This window comes from Ascidiella aspersa, chromosome 3 (assembly GCF_963924565.1).
Source record: "Ascidiella aspersa chromosome 3, kaAscAspe10.2, whole genome shotgun sequence".
Classification (NCBI taxonomy): domain Eukaryota; kingdom Metazoa; phylum Chordata; class Ascidiacea; order Phlebobranchia; family Ascidiidae; genus Ascidiella; species Ascidiella aspersa.
This window is the reverse complement of record NC_139449.1, coordinates 36721719-36739585: the sequence shown is the minus strand read 5'-3', so window position 1 is coordinate 36739585 and position 17867 is coordinate 36721719. Positions and strand designations below refer to the sequence as shown.

At 35.7% G+C, this 17867-nt stretch overlaps 1 non-coding gene across 1 annotated transcript; it reads right to left on the bottom strand.

Annotated features, from left to right (window-relative positions):
- Window positions 1–296: 296 nt before the first annotated feature.
- Window positions 297–414, bottom strand: LOC146162793 (U5 spliceosomal RNA). Its single transcript, XR_014494754.1, has one exon. It is a non-coding gene; the product is annotated as a U5 spliceosomal RNA (small nuclear RNA).
- Window positions 415–17867: the final 17453 nt, after the last annotated feature.

Genomic DNA, 17867 nt, shown 5'->3' with positions numbered 1-17867 from the left:
CAGAGAAGTTCTACATCGGGTTGGAGGTAAAAGGTGGATCATTATCACAGATGGAATGGAGCGACGGAACAAGTCTCGCGGACTCAGGTTTCAACGCCTTTATTTCGATGCCATCGGATGGAGGTGACCCCTGCGTGACCTTGGATCGGACACTAGCGGCGCACGAGAGCTGGGAGAAGACCGGATGTTCAGCCACTTACGGCGCTGTTTGCTCAATGGGAATGGGTGAGGCAAAAAATTGGTGTAAAAAAATATTAGGTCCAAAAATTTTTTCAACCAAATTATTTTGCGATAAAACTGCAGAACGTGTCTGTAGATGCAAGAAATAATTAAAGACTCATTGCAATTTCCCACTTCACGGAAACCTTTGGCAAAAGGCAAAGGATTTACACGTTGTGAAATGAAATTCAGTTTATTTGCCACCTTTCTGGGAACAATGCTTCAATGTACGAGCACCACATAAATTATGCTAGTTTATAATTTGTGAAAACCATAGGGTTTGTGGCTTGAACAAGCGACTGATGGACGTTCGTCTAATGCGGCTAATTATATAGAGTTCAGGCACTTTAACGTTTTGACAAGATTCAAAACTCAAGTTGCCAAAGTAGTTGTGTTTTAACTCCCCTTATAGGTTGTCGTTGCTCAGTACAAGTTTCATGAGCCATGTAGACAACTCTTAAGGTTAGTTTTACACATCTGCGTAAATGTTGCAGTTTTTAGCTTGGTACCAAGCTTGTTAAACTAGATAATTTTTGTTTTATTCAAAAAATTAGTGGAAATGCGGCCAATTTAAATTGCAATGTAGTTTGAGAATGTGCTGTGTGATCTCTTTCTAGTTGCTAATTCGGGTTTAAAATGCCAATTTGTCCAACAGCATTTTTAAACTCTCAGTCGAACAAGTAATATGATCTATTACTTTTTGTCGGACGATTTGGAAAAACTGAAATGCTCCTAATTTTATTAAAAAAAATTAAAATAAACCTTGTTGTACAAGTCTGATTGTGGTAGTTGCTTTACCGCGCAAAGCACCAGTAGTTTGCTATAACAAAGTTTCCAAGACATCAAAACATCGCAATGCAGAAAATAGGTTTGGCACATGTTGAAACTTGAATTCCTTCACAGATCAACCAATTCCGTTCCGAGACACCCACTTCATGATCCGCACTGCAGTCCTGCCGTACAGCGATGCTCAAAGTTCGTGCCAAGCAATGGATGCAACCCTGGCCTTCGTAAAGGACCCTGGAGTCCAGACGTATTTGGAAAGTTTGATTGCACAACACGGTAAGGTTAAAGCAATAAGGCCTAAAAATCAAACTATGATTTGGTAAACACCCCGATCCGTTACTATCAGATATCCCTGAAATATATTCGCGACAACAAGTTATACTTTACTCCTAGAATTAATAAACGTTTACAAAATGCCACCTACTTCTGTATCGACTTTATTATTTGTTACGTTTAAGTTTTGCAGAACTATTTTTTCGACTTTTAAGTAGACATCGTCAGTTTCTTATTTAAATAGAATCCTCTTTAGATTCTATTTGATTTACAAAATTCTACTTATGGGCGAGGACCGACACCGTCCTACTATCGTACGACTTCCGATAAATCATGTATCGTACAAGTATGGCTAATACCATAGTATTCGACCAATATCTACACTAACCTTATTATCGCACGATTACCAGTCCCATCATGCTTAAATGGCCGTGTTAATCTAATTCTAAATAAAGGAATCAGGTGGAACTGTATAAAGACAAATTTTATTGAATTCTCGACAAGCCTGACTTCAAAACAATTTGTCTTAAGAAAGTGCAACCTATAATTCATCCAGTACCATCATAGAAGTATCTGATGAAAACCGATACTATCTTATTGTCAATAAAAGACCGATACCATTATTGTACCGTTACTGCTATCTAGTATCGATTTTAAACTAATATTATCGGACTATCTATGAACAGATCCTAGCGGCAGCAGTAGATGGTGGATCGGGTTAAGCTACGTTAGTTCTGATTGGCGTTGGCCGGATGATGAGGTCTACACTTATTACCACGCCAGCAGTAACCCATCAGCTAGCAGTGGCTGCGTCGCAATAGACCAAGCGAACAGCAACAATTGGAGTGTACAGGATTGCTCTGTAGCTGCAAAGTACATTTGTCAACTAGGTAAAAGCACGATTGGCGGTATCCGCTGATAAAAGCAAAAATTATTCATGTTTTTCAAGGCGATTTTTGAATCCAGCTTGGCGCTAGCTGAACATAAAGATTAATTCCTACTAGACATACATTATTTCACAAGGTTATGTTATTATCACGAAAAATTCAACTTTAAAACAGGGGTCGGCAACCTTTTTCTAGTCGCGGGCAGCAACCAAACTCAGAAAGATCTTTGCGAGCCGCACAAAATGTTAACTGAGAATTGTGTTAATAAAATGTTAGAACAACTGTGAATCAGGCGGACCTCGGGTCTTTTGTGTATATAAACAGCAAATATTGTCAGTTATTTAAGATGTCTGAGATTTAACTTTTTATTCCGACCGCCTATATTTTAACAAAAACTACCGCAATCGGATCCAATTTTATACAAAATGACGTCATTACTATTCTCAAACAAAGAAAATAGATCAAATTGAAAACTTTCACTGGTTATCTTGTAACACCCTTACAAGCAACAGGAATGAAAAAAATCTTTTTTGATGTTTTTGTCTTTTTTATTTGAGGTTCGTCGGTCTTTACAACCACAGCTCAGCCAACAACACAAGAAACTACAACAGCAGAAACTACAGCATTACAAACAACAACAGAAGAAACTACAGCATTACAAACAACAACAGAAGAAACTACAACATTACAAACAACAACGCAAGAAACTACAGCATTACAAACAACAACAGAAGAAACTACAATATTACAAACAACAACACAAGAAACTACAGCATTACAAACAACAACACAAGAAACTACAACAGAAGAAACTACAACATTACAAACAACAACACAAGAAACTACAACATTACAAACAACAATAGAAGAAACTACACCAGCAGAAACTACAACAGAAAAAACTACAACATTACAAACAACAATAGAAGAAACTACAACATTGGCAACTACAATATTACAACCTACAACAGAAGAAATTACAACATTACCAACTACAGCAGAACCACCCACAACAGACGTTACAACCCAATTTGTCCCAGCAACTTCTGACCAAGTGACAACACCACCGCTAGCCTCAGCTACACAGACATCTCAAAACATTACTATGACCACAACGATTCAACTCACATCGACTGGGTCTACGTCATTTCCAACTACAGGTGATTTCTATTTTTTACGTTTTGTAAATATGTAAATGTTAACGTTTTTTCTTTGCAATGCATCACTCGCATATAATGAGCAGGGTTGCCGCAAAGTATTTGAATCTCTTTGAATTATCTTTTAACTTATTTTATGCCCAGCTTGAGTTATGTGTTGAAAAAAAGTGATGCTAAAAACAATTAAAGCAATATTTTAATAGTGCTGACCATAGCATTTGTCGTGTGTTAATTTTGATTTATAATCAAAAAACATCGAACGAACCAATTTTAATTCTTTAAAAAAAACACAAATTTTCTATGAAAAGTCTTTGAATGCCTTTAAAATAAAATAATGTGACGAACCTAAGTAAGTTTCAGTAGACGACCTCAATTGCACACAACAATGTCATATTATCCTTAATTAAACCTCTCAGGCAGGAAAGTTCGTCAATTTGACATTTCCTGAAAATAGCCTGATATTCATAGTGTTGTCGTGTCCTGACGTAAGCACGCTAAGGAAACAAATTACACGGTGTTATTCTATCAAGTTTTCTATGAAAGTGAATTCTCATGATCCTGTAACATGACAAACAAAAAACAGCTACATTTTGTGAACAACGTTGTGGTTATTTTTATGTCTCTGGCATTTTGTCCCCTTTTCATCAACGGATAACAAAGTGACATACTTCCAATAAATTATTGATGAAAGGAAATAAATAGAAAAGGTCAATTTATCATGGAATTTTCAAGAACGGAACAACACTCTATTACAAATAGACAGTGTTGTAAGCAAGTCATATTTAAATGACTTAAGTCCCAATTAAGTCATTTGTAACAACATAAGTCTCAGTCAAGTCTTTTGTAATCAACTTAAGACGCAGTCAAGTCTTTTAAAAGCAACCTAAGATGCAGTAAAGTATATTGTAAAAAAAACACGTCAAAGGTATTTTTGAAGAAACTTAAGTCCAAGTCAAGTCATAAATAAAGCAAGTCAATTGTTTCAAATTCTGGTCTAAAAGTTAAATACTAACCTTTTAAAATTGGTAAACTAGTTACGAAAACACTTCATTTTTACACAAGTCATCTGTCCAAAAGACTTAAATAAAGTCAACTCATTTATCCGAAAGACTCAAGTCAAGTCAAGTAATTTTATCCAAAATACTTAAATCAAGTCAACTCATTTTTCCAAAAGACTTGAGTCAAGTCAAGTCATTTTGTCCAAAATACTTAAATCAAGTCAACTCATTTTTCAAAAGACTTGAGCCAAGTCAACTTATTTTTCCAAAAGACTTAAGTCAATTCAAGTCATTTTGTCCAAAAGACTTGAGTCAAGTCAACTCATTTTTCCAAAAGACTTAAGTCAAGTCAAGCCATTTGTCCGAAAGGCTTGAGGCAAGTCAAGTCATTTTGTCCAAAACACTTAAATCAAGTCAACTCATTTTTCAAAAGATTTGAGTCAAGTCAAGTCATTTTTCCAAAAGACTTAAGTCAATTCAAGTCATTTTGTCCAAAAGACTTGAGTCAAGTCAACTCATTTTGTCCAAAAGACTTGAGTCAAGTCAAGTCATTTTGTCCAAAAGACTTGAGCCAAGTCAACTCATTTTTCCAAAAGACTTAAGTCAATTCAAGCCATTTGTCCAAAAGGCTTGAGTCAAGTCAAGTCATTTTGTCCAAAAGACTTGAGTCAAGTCAAGTCATTTTGTCCAAAAGACTTGAGCCAAGTCAACTCATTTTTCCAAAAGACTTAAGTCAATTCAAGTCATTTTGTCCAAAAGACTTGAGTCAAGTCAACTCATTTTTCCAAAAGACTTAAGTCAAGTCAAGCCATTTGTCCGAAAGGCTTGAGGCAAGTCAAGTCATTTTGTCCAAAACACTTAAATCAAGTCAACTCATTTTTCAAAAGATTTGAGTCAAGTCAAGTCATTTTTCCAAAAGACTTAAGTCAATTCAAGTCATTTTGTCCAAAAGACTTGAGTCAAGTCAACTCATTTTTCCAAAAGAGTTGAGTCAAGTCAAGTCATTTGTCCAAAAGACTTGAGTCAAGTCAAGTCATTTGTCCAAAAGACTTGAGTCAAGTCAAGTCATTTGTCCAAAAGGCTTGAGTCAAGTCAAGTCATTTGTCCAAAAGACTTGAGTCAAGTCAAGTCATTTGTCCAAAAGGCTTGAGTCAAGTCAAGTCATTTGTCCAAAAGGCTTGAGTCAAGTCAAGTCATTTTGTCCAAAAGACTTGAGCCAAGTCAACTCATTTTTCCAAAAGACTAAGTCAATTCAAGTCATTTTGTCCAAAAGACTTGAGCCAAGTCAACGCATTTTTCCAAAAGACTTAAGTCAAGTCAAGCCATTTGTCCGAAAGGCTTGAGTCAAGTCAAGTCATTTAAAAACAGTAAATTAAGTGCACTATAGTCAAGTCATCGACTGAAGTAATTACAACATCACAAATAAAGCACCATTTGTTTGAAGGCCTATTTCATTATACAGGACTTTTTAACAGCGTAACCTTACAACATGTCATCATCTCACACCATGGGTATTCATTAACTCATGGAATATTTTACTTCGTTTAGCGCTACTGACGTACAGCGGGGTAACCGGAGTTTACGAAATTGACCAATCACAGGACGCCGCTGTGGTGAGTTCACTAAAATCTATTTTAACCGACAACTTTTTCTATTTACCTGAACTATGCTCAAAATTTGAATTTTTTTAAAAATTAAGTCCAAATAACATTTCGGTTTATTTACCTTTGTTTATTAAATTCTTAGTTTGCATATTAACTTGGCATGTGTCTAAACAGGATTTTTTTGACAAAAAAAAACATGTTTGGTTTCCAGCGAAAAAGACGTCATATTTTCGTCGTAAAATATAGGCCAAACTTTACAGATATATCGATAAAAGCAAAATATCGGCCGATATTATCGGTAAACCGGTATATCGACCTGCCTTTCTACCGTCTTCTTTATTTTGGCAACATCGTATTTCATGCTGTTAAATCTTTAGATCTCAAAACATGATCCAAACTAAAAATACCATTTGTAAATAAATTTAATATCAGTTTAATAAGAATTTTAATCCCATACAGAAGTAGGTTTTGTTGTGTTGACAAACCACCTTGTGTTAAGTCCAGTCTTTGACACAGAACTGGGCAGCGGAACACTATATGTATCATTTTGAACGTTTCAAATATTTCATTTTCAACATGTTAAAAACGAATATGTTGAAAATGAAAGAGTTCGAAACAATCAAAAATGATACCTACTTCTGTACGGGCTTTGATATTCATTCCTACGTCTTACTACAACCTCCAACCATTATGCTCCAAAATATCAGTCTACATTCCCAAAACAGACGAACCGTGATCGCAAGTTTAACGTCACGCTGACGTCATCGACATCGCCAGTCTGCGTCATCATCGACTACGGCGACGGAATGTCTGACGTGATTGCGCGTGATGACGTCGAATGCGGGTCAAGGTTCAATGGGAACGCATTGGTTGTGGATGCAAGTGGCTCCTCTAGTGTTGTACTAAATCACAGGTAAGACGTTGTACTTTTAAGTACGCTTTTGGTAAAGCATTTTGGTGTGTTAGGTTTAAATTTGGCTACACGGATGTGTATTGTAGCTTGATAATGAATTGCAAAGCCAAAAAGGTCGAGTAGATCGACATCATTTTGATGACGCGAGCTTCTATCATCTTCGGGTAGTGTGACCTTGTAAATATGCATAGTTATCTTAAACACTTTTGTTTGTATAAGGAATCTCCCGCAGATAACGAATGTAATGAAGATTTTTGTTTCAAATTCGATTAAATATTAGAACTCTATACTTAAAAAACTGACAACACAAAAATGATTCATGCTTCCAGGCAATTATTGTTGAGACGACGAAGTAAATCTAATTGAGAAGTATGCTTGAATACTACCACAAACTTTTTTCTTAACTAAGGTGTTCAGTTTTTTAATTCGGTTGCTGTAAAATGCTAAGGTATGCATCTCCCTGAATACAGACATGAAGAATACAGACATGAGATTATTTTGATATTGAGCCCTGATTGCATTCTATAACCTTCCAGGTGGAAATCTTTGGCATGGAATGGTAACGTAGTTGATACCAATATACTTAGGTACACTATGCAGTATGCACGGAAATGTAGCTTAATAATAAATTTCAAAGCCACAAAGGTCGAGTAGATCGACATCATCTTGATTAAGACGTTTCGATACGAACTTGTATCATCTTCAGTTAATGTAATTCAAGCATCACTTTTAAAACGTGGGACGCAATTGTTATAAGTCAAAATTTCTATAGTTAGAGCATTATTTAGCACCTTTGTCCTTCAGGTTGATTTAATCAAGATGATGCCAATCTATTCGACCTTTTTGGCTTTGCAATTCATTATCAAGCTACAATACACATCCGTGTAGCCAAATTTAAACCTAACACAGCAAAATGCTTTACCAAAAACGTACTTAAAAGTAGGGTTTAAATTTAGTGTCGGATTTTGTTAAAATAAATTTTAATTTAGAAAGCCATAGTTTAAATGAATGCAAGATTTCTCCGCGGCTTATAGCAATTGTTAAAAAAAAATTGCTACCGGTCTGTAGTGAAAAACGATGCCCTATAGCAGTGCTTCTTAAACTTTTTTAGTTTCGTTCACCCCTAGCATCTATCTCCAGATTTCATTCACCCTTGTCTCATGGTATGATAAAACTGACTTGTACCCCTACGAAAAGCAATTCGGAATTTTTAATTAAATATTGCTGAGAAAACTTGAAAATAGTGAAGGTTGTTGTCGGTCGCGCGAAGCGCGAAAAAAATGGATTTAATTGGTTGAATTGGCGCTAAACTGTAAAATCAGGAGGCTTTTCGCAAAACATTTCGCCCCCCTGTTGCTAGCCTGCCAATTATATAAAATATGGATAAAAAATAGTTTGAACGGGAGATGACTTTTATCATTTATCTATAAGTTAGAAAAATTATACTTAAACAGGGCCGTTATAACTTCGATGATATGAAAACATGGAATGGCCCTCAAAGAGACTTTGTGCTCAACAAAGTAAACAAAATTAGATAACAGAAGATTCGCAAATTAAAAAAAAACAGAGGTTGTACAGCGCAGTAGGAGTGGTGTACAACCAAAACGAAAAAGATACCATTAGAATCATAGCAAAAAATATAAATATTAACTTAGAGCTCGCCTTCCCCCCTACGAATTGCTTGGAGCCCCCCCAGAAACCTTTTTTAAACCAGCAATTCAGCATCTTTCATGGCTTAAGTATTTTTTGGAAATAAATACAACCTCTCGCCTAAAAGTCTTGTTAAAAGTATTAGCAACTAACTCGAAATGGGAAAAAAGAGGACATTTGGACATTTTTGAGGACCATTCAGTTTTCTTAAGAAAAGGGGACAAATCCTCCTAAAAGAAGACATATGGTAGGCCTATTACAATAAGGAAAAAAACACAAAAAACAACAGTTGAGTAGTCGATTTACTTCAGAAAGTTGTTTACTAGTGACTATAGGATGCTCCTGAACTTTCGTTCACCCTTATTCACCCTTTTGGTTGGTTCACCCCTGCAAAAATTTTATTTACTCTGGGGTGAACCATTCATCACTTTAAGAAACACTGCCCTATAGTGAACGATTCGTTCACCCTTCTTAGCAAGAATAAGCTACGTAGAGATTCTTACCTAAAAAGTGATTGTTTATGAAAATCGTGGTCAACATTTTTACATAGCCTAGCGGCCTGGCCTAAATAACTCACACCAGCAGAATATTTGCGATAATTCATAACTGTTACATTTAAGGATAAAGAGTCGGTTTATCTGTCGCTTATCATCGAGAAAACACATCACGATGAATCTCAGTTTTGTTAATAACCGCCATATTATTCTGTCACATTTCTTATTATTTGTATTAATAAGCTGAAACGCTTTTGGAAGTAAGAAATCTTCTGCAGCAAAAAAAATGCAAAAGTAAGATTCTCGCGTTCGTATTAGATAATCTTACGACTGTTTACAAAAGCAGGTATAAAATGTACCTGATTTTATGAACATTTCTAACATCATTATTTTATTATTATTTGAAGGTACACTTGGATCGGTGGCGTCTACAACATAAGCGTCAAGTGCTACAATAATTCAAACGTAAACAACTTTCATTCATACGTCACAATAACAATTGAAAGCGAACAAGAACCATACGGACAGATTACGTCATTTAAACACGCCGGTCCGCCCAATAACGTCACGGCACGTTTAAACATGACCTTGGATGACCCTGACACAAGAGTCTGCGTCCTCGTGGTTTTTGGTGACGCTAGCGAGGGCGACATAATTGTCGCGCGACACGTATCGGACGCGACATGCAGAGATTTGTTCGAGTCTTACGGGTCCCTCAATAAAGTGGTGCAAAAACTAGATAATTTTGTCCAAGAAATTGTGCTGAAATTTAACTACACGTAAGAATGTTGCCTAATGTTTTGAAACATATTTTATCTTTATAGTTAATTGATTAAATATTACAGAACTATATTTTAATCATAATGCTGTTTTAATCTATTTGTTTAAGTCGACTAAAATTAGTCTGTATATCACAAGTCAGAACGCGATAACGTGTTCTGACGTCATATTAACAACAATAAGCATTTCTTACCAAACCTGACATCACATTGGGAAACAAAACCTTGTTTTTGGCGCTTCGAAAAAAAAAAGATTTACTCCAATATAGAAAACAGCTTTTTTACAGTTCTTATAAGTTACGAACTCAATGTAATATCTTAAAATGTAAGACAAATGTCAAAAAGGCTGTTCATGTAACCAGAACATGGTTTTAAAATTCTTGGAATATTTAAAAATTAACAACTTCCGCATAAGCGTGTTTCGTAAGGTCAGAGATAATGTTGCACTGAATATGTGAATAATGGAAATCACCTTGACCCTTGCAAGATAAATGCCGACCTTAATTCCTGATCAGTAACAGCAGAATACTCTAGCAAAGCTAGCAATTCATGTCTAAAATTGATTCGAATTAAGATATACACTGTATTCTGCAGGTTAAAGATAAGAACGGGACAAACATATTCTAAAACATCTTGAAAAAGGGAAACATACCTATTCTTACCCTGACCTGATTAAGCAAGAATATGCGAAAGCTATTTGCTCTATTGAATTAAGTAATTTATTACTAAACCGTCTAAATCACCCACATTTGTCACAAATCATCAGTGTTGTAATGACTTAAGTCAGTGACTTGACTTCAGTGCACTTAAGTCGTTGTTTTCAAATGACTTGACTTGACTTAAGTCACTTGAGCAAAACGACTTAACTGGACTTAAGTCTTTCGGACAAATGACTTGACTGGACTTAAGTTTTTTGGGCAAATGGCTTGGGTTGAAATGAAGTGTTTTTTTGTCTTTTTTCAATAAAATTGAGCTATTTATTCAAATTGTTGCACATAAAACAATTTGCTTGCTATATGTAGCGTTATTTATATTTTTTAGTTCAATTATTTCTCATAATCGTACGAGTTTTATAATTGCAATAGTTCAACGCTTTATATTTACGAAGGACGTGACTTGAAGTTGACTTGCTCTAATTATGACTTGACTGGGACTTGATTTGCGCAACTGATGACTTGGACTGGGACTTGACTTGTTATTTATTCAAAAGACTTTACTTGGACTTTACAAATGACTTGACTGAAACTTAAGTTATTTCAAAATGATTTGTTTACAACACTGCAAATCGTAACTTAAAAACACAATTTGTCAACGCTGCCACTTGTTTTTTTTACTTTGTATTCATGTTTTACTTCTATTTTCTTTTCATAGTTATCTTACAAATACTGTCAGGTCTACACTTAAACCTTTCTGTAATTTTGGTGTAGTTTTTCTAAAGCTACTGACTCGTTTTCATAAGATATAGCTTTTTCAGACGTGATGGCACATACAATATATCAGCCTACCACTACAACGGATCAACTATCATCAAGTACGAGGAAAATCATTCATTTACAGCAGAACTCGGTGATTGCTCAGCAATTCTCGTTATGGCTGGAAGCAGTAATTCTTCACTGCTAATTTACGCCTCAGACACTTTAAATATTGCGTCACATTTCACGGTTCACTGCCCGCAGCCTCACCAATCAGCAGCCGACTACAAATTCACCTTCAACTGGGCCAGTGTCAACTGCTTGAACGAAGTTTCTTCGGAGCGTTTTTACCCCGAGTTTCGCGGAGTTTCGGCAAGTTTCGCGCCGCGAACGTTCACCTTGGGATGTCAGCTGATCAGAGTCACTATGAGCATGGTAGGGTTGGGTTCAAACATTTCGTACACAGCAGAAAGAGAAGTGAACGTGAAGCGATCCAATCTGGTTGCGATGATTTATGGAGGCAGTACAAGAACCTTAGGAAGACTGAAAGGTAGGTATTGTTTGTAAAGTAACGAAACGAGTTGTCAAAAAATGAAATTGCAAGAAATGAGTAAATATTGCCAGATAAGTATAGTAAAAGTACTTGACTCACTCAAGCCCAAACTTTAACTCAGTCATTACCGAACTAATGTTAGCAAAACAAACCCCTGGCCGAATGAGGCAAGTCATTTGAAAACAGTGACTTAAGTGCACTTAAGAAGTCATTTACTTAAGTCATTACAACACTGGCATTAGCCAACATGTACGTTTTTACTCGTATATAGATGTCCATAGAGATCATACATAAAAAATAGTTCTTTTTTGTTTGATTAGGAAGTACTTGGGTACACACTACACGGATCTGTAAAGTAGCTTGATAATATTGTATACAGGGGAGACATGACCACCGTGCTATCTGACTCCACTAAATCGAAACTAAACAAACTGTCTTTGTATTTCAAAGTGCATACTGTCAGGTCGTTTATTGTACTTTCACATAATTCAGCATAGTTCGCTTTCAATAAAAGAGCTTATACAGCGCAGTAGAAACACGCGTTGCCAGTAAGGCGTGCATTGTTGACTGTTTTGCTGTAGAAAGGACACGACTAACGTTGCATTCAAAGTGAATGCGTTGAGGATTAAAACTGGCCAGTTAACGAGCAGGATGCAGGGAAAGGAAATATGCCAGAACGACTTAACCAGGCATTTAGCACACGCACAACGAACACAGTAAATAACAAATACAGACGGTGGGACCTCTGCATTACATTACAAAGCCAAATAAGTCGAGTAGATCGACATAATCTTGATTAAGACGTTCCATACGTACTTGTATCATCATCAGTAAACGCACTTGTATTATCATCAGTTAATGCGACTAAACGAAGTACTTGTCCAGATATTCTGATCGATGCCCAGTCGGTATCGTACGACCCTGACACTGGAAGTTACGTTGACCTGGAGTTCGTCTTTATCTACAAGTTGCTCCCACATGGAGCTGTGCATACGATTGGAAACACTTCATTAACGGAAATTCCACCTGTTTCTCTGGAAGGGTGAGACTTAACAATTGAACTGTACGTTATTGTATTTTTTTACTAAATTTACTATACTTACGATGTTAAAGCGGTTGATGCTTTATTCTGTAGCTTCGACGTGGAAAAGGGTGTTTCAAAACAAACACGCGAATAATAATTATATTAACCAAAAACAGTTCCTCTGCCAATTGTAATCGTTAACCAACGTTTATTATAAATCTATACAACTTTTATTGACGAACGATTCTGGATTGTTTAAACAACAGAATTACAATTCAATAAACTTGCCTTTGCCTGATCAACACAACTATGAAAAATACCGATTTAAAATGTTGCTATAACGAAGAGTGATTTTGGGTAAAACAGGCAATCGAATTTGGCCATAATTGTTTCAATTAAAATTTAAAAGGGGTTGACACCGCGGAAAACGAAAATAGACTTTTACTAGGATGTCTTGAGCAAAAACCTAAACGATATACTCAGATATAACTAATGATTCTTATTCTTTTAACACAAAACCTATTAAACATTATATTTTTTCGACAAAAATTCTGTAGGTTTATTACTAATATTTACACACCGGAAAACCCTCAAAAAACTCGTTTTTGACAGCGACCGACTTGGTGTTCTTCGCATCAAGTCACCTTCGAATGACCTTGGCGATGACGTTACAGTGACGGTAGCGGTGCGCTCATCGGACGGACGGAGGTCAGAGTTCACGCAGAGGATTCGCTTGGTTGATCTGCCACCGCCCAACGTCATAATGAGGTAATTGTGTATCAAAGAAAGATAAATCCTGACAATGATTTTCCTCAAAAGTGTGCGAAGTAAAAACAGGTTAAACATAGAAATGAATATCAAAGCCCATATGGTATTTTGCGAGCGTTTCGAGTAAACCTTAAGATGGGTTGATGTTGTATTTAGACGTAGAATAAATATCAAAGCCAACACTGAAATTGGTAGCATTTTGTGAACGTTTCGAATAAACCTTTATTTGCTTCCGAGAAAATGGCCTGAAAGTTAATTCTACTACTACTACAATTTCCAGCTTTTATGCTCCAAAGCAGATAATGTGTAGAGCCATATCATTAAGATCAATGACAAAGCCAAATGCGCAGAAATACCCACTAATAAATAAGACCGGATTTGTGGACCCTTTTCGGGTTAGGGTTGTGTAATGGTTGGGGTTAAAATCGGGTAAGGGTGAAACTTATTAAGGGAGTTAATGATAAGGTTAGAGATGAGGTTTGGAGTAAGGTGATAGGTGGTGTATAGGCCTGGTTCTGGTCATTTAGGTCTAATTCCGACCGTTTCAGTTTGGATTTTTCTTTCGACGGCACCGGTATTCGGACTATTAGGTATTAATCCTATTTTTGTTCCGAACTGTGTTTTATTCAAAAGTTGATTCTACTTTTTGGTCTTGTGACTGGAGTTCCTAAAACCTTAACCTAACCAAAACTGTATCCAACTTTCTTCAGCTGCCTGGTGAACTGTGCGGACAACATCGTGCACCCCGAGCTGGGGGCCCTCTACCAAATCGATGCGGCGGACGGGGGTAGCTGGTTGCAGACTGGGGGGTTCACCTTTACCTGGAGCATTGAACTGGATTCCAATAATTCGGCTCACATAGTTAACATTGCAGGTAATCTTCGGGTTGGCTCAAATTTGTGGCTAAAAATAAAGTGGCTAAAATGTTAAATCAAATATTTATCTTTTTATAACATACAAACAAACTGATTTTCGGTTTACTAAGTTCTGTACTTAGTTTAATCTTTATCATTGAGGTGCAACCAGAATCGTTTGTTTTCACCATTTGGATTTAGGCAGATTTTGTTTTTCGAAAGAATACTTTGATTACTTTGCTTTGTATATGTATTTTACTTTACTTACAGGAGCTGACGATGCCGTTTTAGGCGAAATATAAATTTTCCGTCGACAAAGTCTGTCCCTTTGTCTCGCTCTATTTTTTAAACTTCGAGTTTTATTGTGATTCGTGTTAATTTCGTCCAATGTAAACGGTATTTCATCCAGATTCCAGCAACAGACAACTGTATATTCCGCCCTACACTCTCCGCGTCAACAATTGGTATTACGTCAGCTGTGACGTCATAGACAAGCAGACTGGCGCCCAAACTACTGTGACGTCAAAACTTGGAACAGACCAAGTCCCTTACGGAGGAAGGTATGGTTAAGTTTTAATTGCGACAATATTAATAGAATGTTGAGTTTATAGATCAGACCGGTTAATCGTGCTGACTTTATTTTGAAAGCTAGTTTGTAAACATCACTAAATCATTACACTGACTTAAAAAATATTTGAAACTAATTAAAGAGTCATTTTAAGAAATCCTTGACTGACTATTTACATTGAAAACCAAAGCAAAAAATATTTGCTGTATACTTTCGCTCAAGTAAAACGTATAGATTTAAAAAATGTGATTTAGCAAACGATTTTTAGCTAATTTTACCTGGCTTCCTTCCGTCAAACTTTCTTACATCCGTTAAACTTTTCTCTGAAATCTTTGTCTGTGTTTTTGGATGTTTATGAACACAACAACTGTTAGGCTAGGGTTGCTATTTTTGAACAGGCCAAATCTTTGTCAGACTTATCACAATTTTTTATACCTTTAGTCGACATAAACATTGTGATACAAAGCTTATTACTGAATTTTATGTTAGGAAAAATTGGACGTAATGCAACCCTAGTATTAAGGGTGTTGGCATATGAGCATATCTTTACACTTTTCTTCACCGAACTAGATTTGCAAAAGAGGAATTTTCTCACAGTGAATATCGTGACATGTCTAAAAAAATCATCCTCTGGGCCAATAAAAAAAATGCTAATGAACTATTTACATTTAGCTATTAATCTAATGTATTTTGCCTAAAAAAAACACAAAATTGATTTAGAAATCCTAAAAAAATACATTATGGAAACCCCAAAATAGTAAAAAATATAAAAAAACTTGTAAAAAAATACATTATGGAAACCCTAAAACTAGTCGTTTTACCAGTTTAGAACAAATAGCCTAAATCAACTTTAAAAATATATATTTCCAAGTACTAAGCTTTATTTGGTGCTAAGTTAGTCCCGCCAAAAATTGTTTTACTTTTGACTTATTAATCTAACGCCATTTGTTTGAAGAAAAAATTCTAAAAAAATACCTTTTTTTCACCAGCTGTGCAGTTACTCCAACCATTGGTCGGTCCTTGTCCACTTTATTCACATTCCAGTGCAGTGATTGGAAGAAGGACAGTGTGTTGGAACTCCCCCCTGCCTTACTACTCGAGTACAAGTTCTATGTGAACGACAGTGGGCAAATGAACCTTCTAACTCACGCCTTCACCCAACAAAGCTTGCCCACTTTGGCCCGTAAGTAGCTTAAAGTATCTGTTTGCGTTTTTTTACTGTTTTTTGTTTGTTTTTTATTGTTGTTTAATTGTTTTTTTATGTTATTTTGGTAGTTTAAATTTGTTATTGTTTTTTTTATGGTATTTTGGTAATTTTTATTGTTATTTTTTTCAGGCTTGTTTTTTTTTTTGCTCTAAAAGTATCCGAAATAAAACAAGGTCTTCGAAATATAAAACAACGTCATACTTGAAAATAAGTTGTCGTTCATCCACACGTTATTTAAAGTTTTTCCTATTGATTAAGTATTTTCCAATCTGTTTGTTGTCAAGTTTTGTCCTAGGTTTTATCAGACCCACCGAATTCATTTTTGCACTGTACTCAAATCTTAACATTTTGTGAACAAACTTTTAGGCATAATGGTTGAAGATTTTAGCTAGACGTAGTGGAAAATTCCCACTGAAAATATGAAAGCCCATACAAAAGTAGGTAGCATTTTGTGAACGTTTCGAACAATTCTAACACCTGTTTAAAATGAATAAAGAGATATACGAAACGTTGAAACGTTACCTATTTTTATATGGGCTTTGGTTCTCCTGCTACGATTACTAAACCGTTTTATTTGTGTGTATAAACTAAGATTCATTCGAATTTAGAGACTGATGATGCCGTGATTGGCGAAATATATTTCTCTTTTATAAACTAGAACCTATAGTGACTGATTTTGACTGAGACAAGAAAGTCTATACTACATTGCTACCATTCGAAGTCATTGTCGTCATTAATGTGCATTAGGACGAGGAGATATCTTCTTTTTTACATATTCAGTTTGGATAAACTAAGGCTGCGGAGTCGGAGTCGAACTCGGGACTTGAGTAAGACTACGTAAGAGTACCGAGTAATGGTAAAGATGTAATAGCAGATGGTGGGATATTTTTCGACCGCGTATTGCAAGGGATGAGTTGCATGGAACCCCTTTAACTGCTGAATATCCACCTTTGTTTTGTAAATTTTACTGGAGTCGGACACTGGTTCATTTTTATTCGACTTTGCAGCCCTGGCAAAAATTATGTTTAAACAGGACAGAAAAGCAAATTAAAGAAACCTCAAAGTTTGTCCAGACCTAAACAAGTTGATCAATTTTCCATACAATTACATTATAATTTTGACATTATTAACCTCAGCTCCTGGAAAAGATTCCAACAACCATAGTTTGCAAGTGACTGCGATGATTTGCAAGAGAACGATATTTTGCGCCAAGGTGATTCTGGACTTGACCGTTTATCCATTCACTGAAGAAGACTTGAACAAAAGTGGCGACATAGTCGATTTAGCAGGTGAAAATTTCAGTAGATTTTGTAGCTGCAACTTTTTAAGGAGTATAGTGATAATGGTTGAAGATAGTGTTGAACTGAATATGTGATATTGATAATTAATCGCTTTAACCCTTGTAAGATAAACGTAAATTTTAATTATTGATCAGAAACTCCAGAATACTCTGGAAAATGTAATTAAAACAGGTCAGACACTTTTATAGATGTTGAAATATAAAGTTTCTGACCTAAATGACTAGCTTTTCTGGTTTAAGATGTTTTAAAAACTTTTTTAAGAAAAAAAACTTTGGGTGCGTACTACATATTCGAATTTCGTGTCATTAAAAACAATTAGTTATATACATACTAATCAAAATAAAAATCTTAATTGTGTAAATTGTGTTTTTAATAATATTGCTCAACGATAGTGATGTCGTTTTTCACCAGCAACCAATT